Source organism: Aquila chrysaetos, chromosome 2, assembly GCF_900496995.4.
Source record: "Aquila chrysaetos chrysaetos chromosome 2, bAquChr1.4, whole genome shotgun sequence".
NCBI lineage: Eukaryota > Metazoa > Chordata > Aves > Accipitriformes > Accipitridae > Aquila > Aquila chrysaetos.
Genome location: NC_044005.1, coordinates 70,953,136 through 70,967,642, shown reverse-complemented (window position 1 = coordinate 70,967,642; position 14,507 = coordinate 70,953,136). Strand labels below are relative to the sequence as shown.

At 45.8% G+C, this 14,507-nt stretch overlaps 1 long non-coding RNA gene across 1 annotated transcript; it reads left to right on the top strand.

The window, feature by feature from the left end:
* The first annotated feature begins 2,160 nt into the window (after positions 1 to 2,160).
* On the top strand, positions 2,161 to 5,198 carry LOC115347907. Its single transcript, XR_003925687.1, has 2 exons — positions 2,161 to 2,269; positions 4,840 to 5,198. It is a non-coding gene; the product is annotated as an uncharacterized LOC115347907 (long non-coding RNA).
* The last annotated feature ends 9,309 nt before the right edge of the window (positions 5,199 to 14,507 follow it).

The window sequence follows — 14,507 nt, the reverse complement described above, 5'->3', positions numbered from 1 at the left end:
TGAATGACAAGATCTGTAAGCTAGGTTTTCACATTTATGGAGAAGTGTCCTTGTGCAAAATATCCCCAGTTTGGTGCAACCTTGGACCTTCAGGTAAATCAGTAGGGTCTGTGAGTACAAACAAGCCCATTAACATATGTTAGACCAGATGATAAAAATGCAATACAAATGCACCTGGCTTCCTAAGGCGACTGTGTTGCCATGTAGCATTCCTTGGGAAAACCCTTACGACAGTGCGGAAGATGTGGAGAGAGCTGTGATGGAGAGATGTACAGGACCTCCCTCCTCCTCCATAAATGCTTTTGTCCACTGCTTGTTAAACCACCTGATTAATGTATTAAAGACTTCTAATTCTTCTGGTTTGACACAGACTTGTCATTATGTGCCAGTAAAAGACAGTACAGTGGAAACAAGCCACCTGTGAAGGGCAAGGGTGTAACTGGTGTGCCCCAGTGCCCTGTGTGGTCCTCGCAAGCCCCGTTGTTTTTATGGGCTGTGAGATGTGCACGCTTACAGCTCTTGGTCATCATCACTGCAGATCCCAGCCTGGGCAAGGCTGCCCCACCAAAGACAAGGGTAGACCTAAAGGAATATAACTTCATATTTTCTAGTTTAAAGGGATGTATTTTGCTCTCCAAACCACTTTTCTCTAGCCTCGAACCCCAACCAAATGCTATTGTTACCCGGGCATTTGTGAAATATATCCATAGTTCTCACACTAAATCTTAGCTGATAAGCTGTGTGTTGAAGTAGTTGATCCCACATTAAACCTTTGGTTTTTGTTCCTCTGTGTCCTATAATTTAGAAGCCACAATTGACTTCGAGATGTGCTTAAACGAGAATAAAGTTTGCAGCAAAACCTTCCCTACTGCAAGAACCTTGCACGTACATTTGTAATTATTAGCCCATTACTGGAGACGTTAGCATAGACATAATAAAAAGATTTATTTTATTTTCCTGCCAGCCCATGTGTATGCCTTAATTGCATATCGAAGGTACTCTTAGAATCCTGTCTTTCATGTAAATATACTGATTGGCTAGTAAATATTAATGCTGCTCTCTGGCTCCAGCTGTGAGAAGATTTTATTGTTGTGTTAGAGGTTTTGATTAGCCTCCAAAAGGTTTCGCAGCATCTACTCTATTTATCTGAAACATACAGAACCGCTGCAAGCAAGGGTTGCTACAAAGAAAATCATGCACTTTCTCTCATTGTTTTTAATTCAGTCTGTGCAAGTGTAATTATTTCTGCCTGTTTAATGCTTCGGAGTCACCCTCTATGAAATTCCAGAGGCAGGGAAGAAGCTGCCTGGTACCTTTTAGTTCCAGTTTTCAGCAGACAGTGCTGAAGTAAAAGAAACATATGTCACGTCTTCCCACTATTCTCCCTAATTGTCACGGCAATTTACCCACGAGCTGACATGATAGCCATGGAGGGAAATGGAGCAAAACCTTTTGCATAACTCCGGGCTCCAGGAAATTGCAGAGGCAGATGGAAGGGGGAGCTCGGTGTCTGCCGGGCTGTGCCGTGGGGCTCTCCCCCCTGAGATCAGCTGACGAGCTCGGTGGCCTGTCTTGACCTCCCTTCACCCAGCTGAAGGAACGAAATCCTCCTCAGCTGTCCCTACTATATCCCTCACAGCAGGGTACGTCGCTGCTGTGGCTTTACCCGAGCCGCCGGTGCTGCGCACCTCCCCGGCTGCTGGACTGGTGTCCGTGGGACCGGTGTCCACCCCACACAGGGACACTGGTGCTGTTGTGCCCATGCCAGTGTGGCTCTCGATGGTACGAGGCACATCCCGAGGCTCCCGGTTTTTGCAATGAGAAGGTTGTCCTGAATTCCACCCTCATGGAGAGTGGGAAAACTTGTGTTGGACCCCTCCTGGCTCTGGAGGGGCTTTCTGGGGGAGTGAGCAGCCACGGTGTGATGATCATCTCCATCCCATTGCCCAAGTCACCACAATCAAAATACTGTGCTAGTGAGAGCTCTGGTCTGTGCTTCTTGTGAGAGCTCCAGTCTGTGCTTCTTCACAGACCACCTCAGAGGAAAGGGTTTTGCAAGGAGGTAGGTTTCTCAGCTGGGGCAAGTCCAGTTAATCTTGCAGTAACAATATGCCTTTTGCCCTGCGATTTGACTTTAAAACCTGCATTAAATATGCCCAGCAGGCATCGACTCCTGAGTTGGGAAAACGGGTACTCTCCTCTGTTGACACAACATCTGGGACCATCAGCAGCATCTGCTCCACGGGGAGCTCAAGCCAGGTCAGCCAAGGTGAGCAAGATCTTAACCTCTGGCTTCTGCTGAGACTGCTGGTAAGGGCTCGCGTCTGTGAGAAACTCAGACCATCACGCCCTGGCAGATAGGCCACTTGCCGCTAACAACTTTTATTTACTGGTGACTAGGTCTGGATTTGAGCCAGTTGTCTGGAGCCCAATTGCCAATCCCCAGTGTCTGTTAGTCCCCTTTAACCTGTTGGATGTTAATGTTCACTCCACAGGCTTTTGGGGGGGGACTTTTCAAAACTTGTTGGCTTATTGGTGGGGCTGAGCTCTGTTAGTAAGTCAGTTCTCACGTGCAGCATCTCTAACCTCCATGGCTGCTTTACATAAACCTTAAATAAATATAAAACCACAGTAGCTTTGCATGCTGAAGAATAAGTCTTGTTTGTATTATGCAGAAATTACCAAGTTTTCAGCTGATCTTTTAAGTGGTTCCTAATAAAATTACTAGGCAACTGGAAAATCTTCAATAACATTTTTAAATACAGTCCAGCTTCACAGTAATAAACTCAGCTTTTAACAATCCTCGTTTATAACAATTCCAACAGCAAGAACTAATTTTCCCTTTGGTAATGAGGCCTATTAGAAGGATTGTTCACACAGAGCTGACCTGGATTCAACAGTCATATGGGTTTTTTGCTATTTTCAAGGCTCTCTGTGTTGAGCATGTAAATGCACAGCTTTCCCTCTTGTCCTTGCCTCTACTTGTCTCTTTAAAAATTGTTTGAAGGTTGCTAAATGGCAAGCACAGAAGCAAAATACAGTGATGTTCTATGCAAATAGCAGGTTTCTTCCTTATTCTGATGCAGCTAATTGCTGAACCCCGCTACAATGTGTACTTTCAGAACGGGAACATTTATCAGGTTCCCACTGGCTTTTGTTATGGTGACAATATACCACTTCAGCTTTTAATATGGGCAAAGGACACAATTATTTTAATATGTTGACAGCATTTATCATTCCACACGCCCGCTGGCTGTAGGTTGCAGAGCTGGAAGATGTCGTCTCCTGAAAGCCACGGCGAAGCTGATAGCTTCCCACGGAGCAAGGTGGGTGAGCAGTTCCCACCGAGCCTTGTGCGCCAGAACTGGTGGTGTTCCCTCCTCGCTGGGCCCCGTACAGGGCCAGGAGAGCAGATCGGCACAGGCTCTCTGCCTGTGACCTGCTCAGGGCTCCTGAGTGAGGCCGATCTGGCTGGGGGCTGCAGGACCGGACCGATGCTCCTGGTCCGGGGTTGCATCTCCCTGACTGCAGGCAGCTCTGCGCACTGTGTCCTTCGCCGAGCACCCAGCATCTCGCAGGGATGAGCTCTGCGCGTCCCTGCTTTCTGCTGAAAGGGACATCTCGGCCAGGAGAAGCTAGGTTTGGTCCTATTGCCCTCTTGTGGCTGCCCGAAAGAGGCTACGACACTCACTGGCTGACATTTGCAGGTGTGGTACCCGCCCGTAACTTTCCTACCGCTTCAAAACACAGGGCTGGTCCCCTGGGTGCAGCAGCGCAAGGTGAGGCAGATCACCAGTCAGGAGACGGTGACATTTCTGAAAGGGATGCGGGGGTGCCATTGCTGTGATAGCAGGAGACCAGGCACCAGGACGTCTCAAGCCAAGCCTTCCTCCTCTCCTCCTCCCTCACCCTCACGGTTGCCTTGTGCCTATTTTTCAGCCGCATGGGAATGGCAAAAATGGTTTAGCGGAGTGCCTCAGGGCTCTCACATCCACATGTGACCTCTAAAAATGCCCTGGTAGCCCTGGCAGGACACCCTTTCCTTACTGTCTGACCTGGACCCCATGCCTTAACAATAAGGCACACAGGGGTGGTGCCTCTGTCCCTGTAGGACATGATGTGCACAAGGTGAGGGGATCATCGTCGAAGGATTTCACCAAAACCCAAGGGTTAGAATCAAAAGAAAGAGAACTAGGAGGAAAGGTAGCAGGAAAAAAAATGACCGCTGTAACCATCCCAAAGCCTTAACACCTTTCCATCCATGCATGTGGATGTCCTGGGTTCAACTGCAGCTGAGCTGCTTTCTCTCTGCTGCTTCTTCCGTCAGGCTGCCAGCGTACGAGGCAGCCCACACACCTCGCTGGTCCTTCTGCTGGTGTTTACGCCTACAAATAGCTTGAAAATTTACTCAGAGATTCCTAAAAGGACCAGCAACAAAAATCAAATCAGGCTTGCATGCAAGATAAATCTTCTGATAAGGAGAGGTGATGTTATTTGGTTTTGGCCAAACAGGGCAATAAAAGCCAAGATGTTTAATGAAACTCTATCTGGTGTATATTGGCCCTGACACAGTATTTTTACTCAACATAGCCTGCACTTAATGGAAAGTCTTGGCAAACAGTCAGAGCCAGGACTATAATGTTCGTGAAATAGGTGTTGCTTTCAGTGTGATTTTCCCTACTGAAAGTAATGCAAAAATAAAAAAGGAAGATTCAGTAACAGTCTAATTGTGTCACATAAAGGCCACCCCGGGAAGCCATCTGAAGTTTTAATGTTTTAAAATGAATACTGAATTCAGTCATCTTTGATAAAGCGTGTGGTTCCTTCTTCTGTTCCCAGGCACAGATGTGCGTGCACACCGAACGGCTGCCGAAGGAGAGCAGAACAAACACCATCTGCAATTCAAGTGCATTTAGACCCCAGATGAGACTGTCTTGTAACTGCTTGCCTGCTATTCTGTAGCCTTGGTTAAGGACGAAAATTATCCCTCCAGTCCCGACGTTTGCCAGTGACTACTGAAGACCTGACTCTAATCTCTCCCTAACGCAAACGACAGCCCTCCTCAAGGCAGTGGAGGCACAGACTGACATCAAACCAGTGAAATGACACCAAATCAGGCTGGATTGGAAAAGGAGCTGCTGGAGCAGGCCATCACATACTCCTCATCTCACTTGCTACAATAAAGCATTCAAATCTTAGGGTTTTGCTTCTAAAATCATCACCACAGGGGCCCAGGAAAAACTCTTCCCTCCAGGACCAGCCACGGTTGTGTTTGTATGTGAAACAAGGGCTGCTAGCAGGGACAGATGTTATGCAGGGGAATTGCTAGGTTGAGCTTTGCATGCAGCAGACTTCCAGGCAGGTTCGCTTCTTTTGCAGGGCAGAGCCGGATCTTCAGAGCCTCCCAAGCTTGTCCTCGGGGTCTGCTATGGGCTGGGCTCCCCTTGAGTGCCCTGCATGCTGTTGGCAGCACCTCAGAGCTGCCTCATGATTTTCAGCATCTTGGTCCTCTTCTTTTCAACCTGGCACTTGATCATAAACATCAGTAGGTAGCAGAGGACATGCCATATATTTAGTTTCTGGAGAAATGAATTATTTTTCATCAATAGCCCTGCCACCTTCTTGCTGTGCGTCCAGTCGCTGCTGTTCCCTTGGATCTCCAGACATTGACCCAACCTCTGCTCGGCTCTGGTCTCCAGCTGTGCCCAGTCCCATACAGCATCTCAGTTTTTAACTCTTTTGACCACGACACCACTTTTTCAGAAGCCACAGGACCAGTTAAGCTCTCTGACACACATCTTACAACATTTATTTCCATTCATTAGCAAGGGACGGATTTTCAAGCTGTTATTTTTTACTGACCATTACTCATTCAGACTGTCCACTGCCATTGTTGAACGTATGTCTAAGTAATGGCACATCACAACTGGTGTGAATCTGCCCTTGTGATCCAAGGCATGAGCTCGTGCTCGCTGCTTACCCCCAGCAGCCATACGGTTGAGGAAGGAGGCAGCGTTCTCCATAGTGTGCTTGTAGGGAAATGCAACCCCACATCTTCACGTTTGGTGCTCCAATAGCCTCATATTGGCGTGTGATGCTCTGCTGTTGGGACACCAGGGACCGCTGCATGTGAAGAGTGCTTTTATAAAAACAAGTTGGATTGCATTATCTGTCCCCAGCTGCTTTCTTTAACAGGATCTTGGATATTTCTGTACTGGGCACGTCAGACAATCGGTATTGCCAAAGGATTGCTAGGAGCAGCAAAAACACAGATGAGGCAAGTTGCCATCTCCTGAAGAGCCCCTTGTCATGGGGCAATAGTTTTCCTTTCTTCACGTGGAAGCTTCAAATGCAGCAGGAAAAGGTTGAGCTTGTTGCCTTTTTCTCAAAGACACACATTTTCTCTTTACCATCCAAAGCAAGAACTGTAAAGGTTTTAACATGAGTTTAAGGAAAACATAGAGCTGAATTGCTGAAGTTAAAAATGACCAAAAGTAGATAAGCATTTCTTTTCAGGGGAAAGTTCTGTAATATTGAACTTATGAAAGGAGAGAAGCTGCTGTCTGCCAGGCAGGCCAGGGCTTCCCCAAGCATGCCTGGATCATCAGATGATGTGGAGGGGGAACAGCCGGTGTTTTCCGCAGCAGTGGTTAGCGCCTGTGTGTGATTTAGTGGTATCCTTTTGAATATGAGCTCTGCGTGACACACAGAGCATTTAATGAGGATTCATGGGCCACCACGGACCAAAAGATCACTGACGAGGAATCCAAAGATAGGCCATTAATATTTTATAATCACCGCTGTTAGCATAGTGGCTGTGTCTTCTTTGGATTTGTACAGCCCTTAACACAATGGGGTCTTGTTCCTTTCTGTCACACTTTTCCTTGTTCCTGACTGGTGCTTTTTCAATACTACCCCTAAATAACCCCTGAAAATGCAAATATCTAAGAAAAAAGTGACCTTTCTTGTGGTCTCCATCTGTGCACGGAGACTTTCAGCAGTGCCTGGTGTGCTCCTTGGGGGGAGTTTGATGGGAGGGAGTTCCCCTCCTGGCTTCAAAGGAGGCAAAGGCTGTTCGGTCAGCCCCAAAGTCTGTCCTTTCCAGGTCGGACAGGAACTGAAGGGTGCCCATTTGACAAACGGGAGGACCTGTCCTCCCTGGCAGACTCCACCAGGCCCTGGCTCTGCCACTGGCCCCGTACGTACACTGGGAGGGGAGAGGGTGCTTGGCCACCCCCACTCTTGCGCCTTCTTCATGCTCCTGATGTGTCAGAAACAGCAAAGGCATCTCCCTCTCCCTCATCTCCAGATGGGTTTTTCTGCTTCATCTTCTGAGGAGCAGACTCACGAGGTGTCCAGGGGGGTGACCTCAGGCTCGCGCTTGGGTGAGCGGGGTGTCCCAGATGGATTTTGCAACCTCACGACCCTGGTAGACCAACCAACCTCCTGGTAGCCCAAGCTGGTACTAATCCACACCAAATGCTGTGTGTGAGACACAGGTACATTTTAGGGTGCTCTTGGAGCTCTGAGCCAGCGAAGCTCTCCATGTTGCACGCATGTTGCATGCTCTGGCGTCTCCTGGTCCTGCCGTGGAGCCAGCCTGTGCCCTCATGGCTCCATCCCAAAGAAGGCAAGAAGTGTGCCTGAAAGGGCCACAGCCCTTCCCGGTGGAGATCCCAGAGTGGCTTTCCTTCTTCCACCCTGCCTGGTGGTCACTGGGGGATCCCCGCCTTGGTCAGCGTTAGCAGCCCTCTGATTTTGTGTTGTAAGAGAGCTGCGGGTTTAAGAGGGAAGGTTAACCTAAGCTATAAACTCACTTTGGCTGGGTCGCTTTAGAATATTAATGTGAGTGTTAAGGTCAGAATATTAATATTGTCAGCTGTGCAAGTGTGCTGCTTGTAATTCATGATGAATATACTGAAATGCGGCGCTGTTTCAGTACTATGGCAGAGCCATTTTCTACTGCACATATTCCATTTTCTGACCGCATTACTTCCACATGGAATGGGCAGCTTTCCCGACTGGGCACGTGCACTGTCCTTCCTGCCCATGAAGGGCACATTAGTGCTGAAAATCCCTGAGTTTTTCGCATAATCGTAGCCCAAATAAGCTTTCAAATCAAATAACAGTTCCTTTTTAAATTTTTTTTAAGAAGAAAAAGAGTGTTTTGGTTAATGTGGGCATGAATAATACCTTTTTCACAGTCATATTTGCTGCTTCTGTTTAATTTCTCTGAGATGACTAATTGTTTTGAGCTGCATTCCCAGAGCAAAGCAAGCAAACAAACAAACAAACAGCCCCCCTGTGTTTCAATCCCCAAAGCTTAAACCAGCCCAAACAAGGACAAAATATATTTTGCCCTCTGTAACTGTAAGTTTTCTCTTCCATCAGACTTTATGCTTGAAACAGATAAGGTTTTCTTTGCATAAGCAATTACGGAGCTATCTCTTTTTGGACAGATCTGAATTAACTGTCATCCTAAGCCAAGATCAGAGACATAGGTAGCGAGGCTGAATGCAAGTTCAGCAAAGCAGAAATTTCAGTTCAAGGAGCTGTTTATGAATTTAGACTTTATTAAATTAGAAAGAAAAATTCTCTTGGGATCCAACAGTCTTCAGGGAAAATGTGTTCGAGTCATTTTGCCTGTATACAAGTTTTCTTTCCCTTTGGCATTATTATAAAGCAAAGCAGGCTAACAAAAATATTTTGTTTTATAAGGCTGTATAAGCTGTTCCATAGGTGCCTGCTTTGGTAGCAGGATGCGTATCCATTATTTATGATGCAAAGGGCTGTCTCCCTGAAGGATTTCTCTTTAGTCCATAAAACCTAGCATTTCCTTCCTTGTGGTGTTGGCCCAGCTACCTAAATTCATTTTCCGTTCTCTGCCGTGTTTTCCAGACGCTGCGGCTCAGAGAGATGCTATTGCAACGTGATGGGTCCGCAGCAGGTACCGGGGTCCTGGGGGGATGGCAGGTGATGGAGCAGGGCATCGTCCCAGAGCAGGCAGCGGAGCCACCTGCCTGCCCAGCATAACCCTCGCACAGCAATAACCCGCCAGCATCGCGGTGGGAGTGTTGGCGCATGGACAGGAGAAGGTCCCACTCGAGGTTTTTTGGCTCTGGCATGTTCCTGCCTGAGAAGTGATGTCAGGGCAACATGGAAAACCTGTGGCAGTGCATTCAAGCTAGGTGGGGTTTACCCGACATCACTCACTTTTGCCACCCAAAAATGGGCTATCTGGTCGTCAGTGGAGGGAGGCAGGTATCTATAGAGGAGGATCCAAACCACCAGGCTCAAGCCTCTCACCCCTGTCACAACCGTGTTGAAGTACCTCTCTGTCTGCTCTTTGCAGAGGGGCCGGAGACAGTGGGACACCCAAATTTTAGACAGCCAGACAGCGGAAATGAATCCCGCCATGGTGATGAAACTACTTTCATGTCAACCACGCTGCTATTTTGGAATAAAACCTTCAGACTTCTGGGACTTTTATGCACTAGGAAGCAACAGGATTAAGGGGTTTGCAGTCCAGTTAAATAATCCGCATCATCCTCTTTATTTTATCCCATTTCCCTCTAGTTTTTTGCAAATCAGCGACAGCTGTTTCCCAGGTGCTCTCAGTGAAGAAGTACACTGAGGCTGAACCTCCCCAGCCTGCTGCAAGGACATTGATATTCACCTGGCGACTTCAGAGCCACGCTCCTGAGGAGGGTGAGACTAAACCAAGCAGACAGTTCTCCCAGACTTGTTTCTGCAGCAGCCCATCTAGGGACCGGTTTTGGATTCTGACATGCGAGACCCAGTACTGCTGCTTTACTGCCATGTGTGTCAGCAGTGTCCCAGCTCTGCTGGGACAAGCTAAAAAAAAAAAAAAAAAAAAAAATGCAGAAGGCACTGTTGTGAAAAGCTTTGGTTTGTGCAGTTGGGTTGTACTCTCTTACTGAGGGGGACCTGGGTGCCCCCTCTTTGTGCCCCTTGGGAGGATTTGGACTTTCTCAAAAAAAAAAAAAAAAAGTATTTCACAATGGTGCTGCAAGGTGATCTGCATGATTGTTGAGGTGAATTAACTAATGTGAATATTACTGAAAAATCACAGGCAGTAGGATATCAGCTACTTTCTGAAACAGGCGATGCAACTTCTGTATTCACGGACATCAGTGCTTTCCCATTGCTCTGTTCATTTTGAGGAACCGAATTACTGTTCTAGTTAATTGAAACTTTTTAGTGGCCATTTGGAGAGGGAATACAGATCTCTTTCTTTCACCATACTCTGAGTAGCTGGAGAATGACCAAAAGAAGGAAAGGTGGGTGGAGGCTGGTGAGGGTTGTCAGCCTAACACGGCAGCTTCCTGCATGTTTTACAGTCTAAAAGCAAGGAGTGAGGGTCCTTTGCCAAAGCATGGTGAAGGCATATGGTGGAAAAAATGTCTCTAGGAAACAGTTCCAGGTCTAAGAGCACTGTGTCCCTAGTCAGAAGCCATATGTCAGCTAGGTGCTCGGCTGGTTTTATGTTAGGCATGAATCATCATAACTTCCCATAAACTAGTGTATAACTACAATAGCGTGAAGCTCACTTCATACTTTGTGGGAGATTATGGCAGGTCTAATTAATCATCCTTAACTGTCTGATGAACAGAACTATGAGGACAATGTCAGTTATTTTTTGGTATGTAGAACTAAATACACAAAGTTAAAATATGTGAGAAGTAAAAATATTGGAAAAACCCAGAGCTGGGCAAAGCTAAAAAAGCTGTTTAAAGTGGTGTAGGGAAGTTTGTGCTTGCACAGAAAGCCTGCTCTGCTTGTCTTCTTCAAGACCTCTCTCAACGCTGGGGAAGGGAGTGGGTCTATACTTGCCTGATGTATGCTGTTGGCTGAGTTAATGTGGGTTTCTCTTTTTTGGGGGGCTTTTATTCTCCAATGGTATGCACAGTCTATAAGAACCCTTGCTTTTGATTTTCTTTGTGAAGAGTATGTCCAAAGCTGTGGCAGTACCAGAGGCAGGGAGGTTCACTTGCAGGCCATAGAATGGTCATGAGAAAGCTGTGATAATCTCCTTACAACCCATCCAGAACATCTCACTGCTTCAGTGGCTTGGCCCTGCAAATGTGAACTTTGGCTTTCCCTTTCGAAAAGACGCACTTGTACCCTGGCTAGTATTCAGGGGAATCCTGAAAACTCCTACAGGTAAAAAATTTTGGTGTCTCCAGAGGGGAAGAGTCTCTTGGTTTTCACCAGGGAAGCAAGCAAGAAGACAAGAGTTCCCAGAGCTTCTCAGACATGAGCCATGGTGAAGGGCTTGCTCTGCTCTAGCCATGGAAGAGGAAGCATACAAGGCAGCCAGAAAAAAACCCAGAACAGCACGGCACACTGAAAATCAGGCTGTATGATGCCTGTCACTGGCATACCCCTGTGTGAAAGCAGAAGGAGACCATTGCAGGTGCAGCAGCTCTTTCTCAAGGATATTAATCTGTTTCCAGTGTGCATGGGGATGCAGTATCCCTGTGTCTCAATAAAGTTGTTTGCAGATTAAAGAACCGTAAAATGGCAGGTGATTTTTGATAAAAAATTATGAACAAGTACAAGTTTAACATGCTAGACCACATATCAGCCTGCAACAGATATTCAGCATAGACAAGCCTGAGGTCAAAGATAGTGAGAAGCACCACAACTAATCAAGCACTAGTGGTAATAGAAGCTGAAGTTCCACATATGGAAATCTCCAGAAATATTAAATGGGGAGGCTGAAAAAATCCATAGGAAATTCTACAGATTTATGAATATGATTATCTGTGAACTTTAATTACACTGACATTTAAAGTGAACAGAAATGGCACTTTAATTGCACTGTAGCCATACTTTTATTGCATACATTTAAATACATTAGAAAGTAGTTAGAGCTGTACTGTACTGTATGGGACCAGTTCAGGCAGTTAGACATTAAAAATGTGGAAATAAAGGAGATTTCAGAGCTGCACTGCAGCTAGGGAAAACTGGCTCAGCAGTTCTTTCCCAGTATCACAGAAGAGCAAAAAGAAGTCTTCTCCCAGCATTTTAAAATTCTCCAACGTGCTCCAGGGCACTGGATCCTGAAGTCTGCTTGGATGAAACTGCTTGCAGGCTTTAGATATATGGCCTTCTCTGTGAAGCTATCTTCAAAATAGAGTTTTTTCAAGCGCAACCTTGCATAACCCTGCGTAATTGTGGCCATCAGTGTAGGAAGGGTCTCACACCAGCCTCTGAAGTGTCTGAGACAGCCATCCTTGGAGCTAATGGGCTGGATGAGACGGGTGGCACTTTATATCCCACAAGGGTCTGATGTTGCCTATCTGTAAGGCTATGGTAGAAACTAGATTCCTGCTGCACTTTCACTTTTTGGTCGAAAATGCTGCCATACGGGGTCTGACATTACATCTCTTCCCTGCAATCTTTCTTCTTGTTTGTGGAAAGTTGTTAGCATGGAATTAAAAAGAGTTCTGCCCTTTGACAAACCCTTAGAAGGTATGTTTTGTTAGTGGTTTTTCCTGCTGCTCCAGCACCAGAACAAATAAAGCCTGTGTTGAAGCTTCAGCAATAGGATTGCCCTGAATCTTCTTGGTTCAGGCACTGAAGAACTTAATTCAGTTCTTCAGTTTTCACCTGTCTCTGAACAAGTGACCCCATCTCAGTGGTCTCTACTCAACTGTGCAATATTAATGACTGCAGAACAGAGCTCTCAACTTCAGCTCTGCAGCTGTAAAGCCATACTAGTCCTTAATTCATAAGCATTATTTGTCATCAGATATACTGGCAAGCTAGACTACATAAGAAGACTTCCTTGTTTAAAACTTTTGGAAATGGAAACCACTGGTTTGTGCAGTTTCTGCACTAAAGGCTAAGACTTTGAAAGTTCAAAATGGATTATTGCACACTCCTCTGGGGACCGCAGCATTTTGTTCCTTGTCCCACACATCCAACTGGTGCCTCAAATACACAAATCTGAATTCTGGCCTCGTGTTTGACAGCAGCACAAACATCTCCACTCCTTTCATTGAGTAAGCAATCATGCTGACACTGCAGATCTTAGGCACTGATACACATATGACATCATATGATATCTTGCAGGTGGAAACGTATCTGAAAGAAGTGCATTGCTGGCCGCTGAAAAAAATGAATTGTCAATTCAATTTTAACTTGGGAAATATTTATGTAGGAGACATTCTGACTCTTTAAAAGATCCCTTCCTTGGATGTTTTTTCTGCTTCATGATTCACTGCTTACTTATACAAGGGTTGTTGTTATGCCCTGCTGCTGTTTTGCTTCAAGATCCCTTGTCAGTGGGTTAAGTCTGAATGTCACAATTTCCAAAACACACTGCCTCATCCCACAGGTGTGACCTGCATTCTTCATTTCCAAAGATGCTTGTGTGATTTGCATTTTGGCATATTAAAATTCATGCTTCTCAGATTAATCCAGTTTACAAAATGATCTAGATCTCTTTGTGTAGTTGGCTTGTCATTATTTAGTGTGTCACTGTTTGTCCCACCTGTAAATGTTACTGGTCATGGCTTCAAATTTTCTTCTAGATTAAAGTACTAACTACTATTCTATCCTATAAAGAGATGCTATAATGATGCTATAACTCTGTTCTGTGTTCCCACTGATGACTTGGATAATGGACTAGAATATGTATGCTTGTGTAGCTGATATGAACCTGTGAGGGACTGCTAACATGCTGGAGGAAAGGACTGGAAATTCAAAACGGTCTTCCCAAATGGGAGGCATGGTCTGAAAATAAAGAGGGTCAGTCTCAAGAAGGAAAAGTACAAGGTAGCACACTTGGGTAGAAATACCCATCTACAGAAAAATCTGATACTTGCTTTTCAGCAAATCTTCAGAAAAGAGTAGAGTTTTCAATGGATTGCAGGTTCAACATGTGTCAACTCTATATGATGAAAAACAAAAGAGGTGTATGTTACAGCGGGGAATATAGACAGTTGTTTAGCCTGCAACATAAACGAAATATTCCTCCTGCTCTGGTCAGCACTGGAAGGGCCTCTGCTGCAGCTCTAAGCTGGGTTTCAGATGCAGCACTTCAAAGAAGATGTGTATCAGCTGGAGGGAATGCAGAGGAGAACAGCAGCACTGACAGATCTCAAAAACATGGGCTCCACAGAAGGACTAAACTAACTGAGTCAGCAGAGTGTGAAGAATGAAGGACTGATACCAGCCTTCAAATTTGTTGAAAGTGTCTCTAAAGAGAAAGACAACAACCTCTTTGCCATGTCTGTAGGACAAGAAGTACACAGCTTAAGTTGCAGCTACTGGAGGTTTTTAAATACAGGTTAAACAAGCACTTGTGGGGCTGGTAAATGTATCATTGTCTATTCCTTGGGATGAGGGTGATTTGGATGACCTCTCGAGTTCCTTCTGGTCCTCTTTTGCTATAGTGCAGTATCGACATACAGTTCTATTGTTGATCTATTTTGCTATATTTGCTATAAAACTCAGTTTTGGAATCACAGACAGGC